The 3,200-nt window shown below is 37.0% G+C and overlaps 1 non-coding gene across 1 annotated transcript; it reads left to right on the top strand.

The window, feature by feature from the left end:
• The first annotated feature begins 286 nt into the window (after positions 1 to 286).
• Positions 287 to 393, top strand: LOC141616578 (small nucleolar RNA R71). The gene has a single exon (XR_012530915.1). It is a non-coding gene; the product is annotated as a small nucleolar RNA R71 (small nucleolar RNA).
• The last annotated feature ends 2,807 nt before the right edge of the window (positions 394 to 3,200 follow it).

Below are 3,200 nucleotides of genomic sequence, written 5' to 3' on the forward strand. Positions count from 1 at the left end.
TTCTTCAAGCTTAGCCATAGCCTTCTCAAATTTCAAGTTAATGGTATCGAAATGAGCACTAAGTTGAGCACCCAATTGAGTAATAGAGTCCACTTCATGCTTTCCTCCTCTAGTAGCCTTGCGAGGTCTACTATATTGTGAATTATGGACCGCCATTTCCTCAATCTTGTTCCAAGTTTGATTATCGTCAACTTCGGTGAACATACCATTTGATCCCATGTTGAGAATGTTTCTTGAGTCTTCATAAAGACCATTGCAAAATTGTTGTACCAAGAACCACTCGCTAAGTCCATGATGAGGACATGAGCGACAAATTCCTTTGAATCGCTCCCAAGCTTCATACAAAGATTCTTCGTCCCTTTGCTTAAAACCCGTAATTTGAGCTCTTAGCATATTAGTCTTTTCCGGAGGGTAGAATGTTTTGTAGGAAGCTAGAGCCAACTTCTTCCAAGAGTCAATTCCAAGAGTAGCCTTATCAAGGCTCTTCAACCATTGTTTCGCGGTAGCAATTAGAGAAAAAGGAAATAAGACCCATCGAATTTGGTCTTGAGTCACTCCGGTTTGTGAAATCGCAACACAATAGTCACAAAAAGTCTCCATGTGGGAATGGGGGTCTTCACTATGCATCCCCCCAAATTGGCTTCTTTCGACTAATTAGATAAATGCGTATTTTGCAATGAAATTTTCGGTTAAGTGTTGTGGTGTGGGAGTACCATTGGGTAAGTTCTCCTCGGTTGGTATGAAATGTGATGAAAACTTAGGCATTGTGGGGTGATTGTGTGGTTAATTTTGTGTTGGGTTCTCTTCACCTTCTCTTGCAAAAGGGTTAATGAACTCAATAGTGTTTGGTTTAATATCTACAACCTCACCAATACCTCTCAAAGTATTTCTAGCAAGTCTTGTATTGGTTGTCAAAGTTCTTTCAATTTCGTGATCAATGGGTAACAAGTTACCTTGTGATCTTCTAGACATGCAAAATATCAAACAAATCGAAAACAATTAGAACAAACCTTGAGGAGTTTTACTTCCCCAAGGCAAAGAAAGACACAACTAATAACAATCAAAGAAAATCAAATCAAGTTAACACCGTCCCCGGCAACGGCACCATTTTTGGTCGAGTCCGCTTTGAGCTTAGAATTCGGTTACTTGTCGTTAGGAGCACCTAGACCAAAACAATATTTATAAATTCACAAACAACTCTACTACTAGTAAAGAGGTAAGTAAAGGTCGGATCCCAAAGGACGGGTATTGATGTAGGATTTTCGATTGCAAGTAGTAGTGTCTAGGGGTGTCACAATTTGGGTTGAGATAAGAAGATCACTAAACTAAATAACAATAAAAGTAAACAAGCAAGATGACTAAAATGAGATGTAAACAATTGATTAAAAACACTAGGGTGTCATGGGTGCATAGGGGATTCATGGGAATTGATCATGCAAACATATTCTCAAATTATAAGCAAGCAATTATTGTTGTGATAGGATCGAGTTGGTTTATATCTTACAATCCTAGGAAGGTTTGGGTCCCGGAGCCGAATCGATTAGATTGTACAACACCTACAAGTCGACTTAATCCTCCCTACTCAACTATATGCATGGTCTAATGAGACTCGAGTTGGTTTATGTCTTACAAGTCTCATTGAAAAGGTAAGTGATGGGTTAAAAATGCAAGGATTCATAGGCTCGCATTTCATCAAACATAACATGTGCATAAGTTGAGATCACAACAAGCAAGCAAATAAATTATGAAAACATATTAAATTAAGTATGAATCATCCCCCATGTTGGTTTCTCCTAATTCCACATTAACCCTAGTTAAGGAAACTACTCACTCATTATCAAGTTTGACATGTTAACATAGAAGGTTGTCAATCATATTAATAAAGCAAAACATGATGAAGAAATGAAGATGATTAACAATAATTAAAAAGGGATTAAGAGAATTATACCTAATGATGATTCCAAAATAATAATGCAAAGAATAATAGAAGTACTTGATGATTGATGGAAGGTTGTCAATCTTCAAATAAACCCAAATAATATTCAATTACCCAAATTAAAAGATGAACAATAGAGAAATTAAGGAAATGAGATTTGTATTAATACTTGATTAGAAGTTTATTACAAGATTAAAGAGAGATTAGAATAATATAAACTACACTAAAGATTGATAAGAAGAGCATGATAATCTAATTAGACTAATGGGATATTTATAGTGGGGATTAGGTGCACAAATTAGGGTTACTAAGGACTTAAATGACGATTAAATCCTTGAGGAATCGCTCCTCTCAAGAAAAGATGCGGGTCTCCTTTTAGCTAGTCTTTCAAAAATATGCGCATCTCGAATGAAGAAAGAAGGGGCGTGTTTCTCTGGAGGACAATCTGAGCGTCCAAGGGTCGGGACGAGCGGATTGTATAGGTGCTGGACGAGCGGCCTGGCAGCTTGGACGAGCGTCCTGGGGAGCTTCTGGACAGGCGTCCCGAGGGGTGAGACGAGCGGATCTTAGCTCAGCTTCCATTTCTTCTTTTCTTCTTTTCTCCTTCCAACAATCCTCCGGGATTTTGTCGGGGATGCAAGGATCTTCTTCATTATTGCCCATCTACTACATTATGTACAAAAGCCTTCTAGTCTTGTCTTCTCTTTGATGCTTGGTCATTAGATTCGACCAATTTAGCTCTATTTTGCCATGAAAATGCAAGGTTTTTACTCCTCTCCTACCAAGGAAACAAAACCTCAAAGAATATGCAAAACAAAGGACTAAAGATAGTAAATGACCCAATTATGCACTAAAAAGCATAGGAACGAGGCTAATTCGGGGACTAAATATGCTCAAATATTGATCACATCACGTTATCATTTTGTGTTATACATATGGTCAAACACGCAATACTGCAACTTTGAATCAGAAAAAGTAAAAATTACAAGGCATGCATTAGTCAAATAAATACCTTTGTGTTTTTAGTCATTCGACAACGGTTTTTTGATAACCGTTGTGTTTTAACTAATTGAACAACGGTTTTTTGATAACTGTTGTGTTTAACTTAATTCTTAATCAGGTATATTCTAATTAACAAATGAATATACGACAAATAAAATAGCGGAAGCGATAAAATAAGATCAAGAATTAAAACCTCTAGCCATTGCTTATTGGATTCTGATGAATAGTATTTTAGTCGCTTTTTACCCCGCATTTATATCGT

The sequence above is a fragment of the Silene latifolia genome, chromosome 11 (assembly GCF_048544455.1).
Source record: "Silene latifolia isolate original U9 population chromosome 11, ASM4854445v1, whole genome shotgun sequence".
In the NCBI taxonomy this organism is placed as follows: domain Eukaryota; kingdom Viridiplantae; phylum Streptophyta; class Magnoliopsida; order Caryophyllales; family Caryophyllaceae; genus Silene; species Silene latifolia.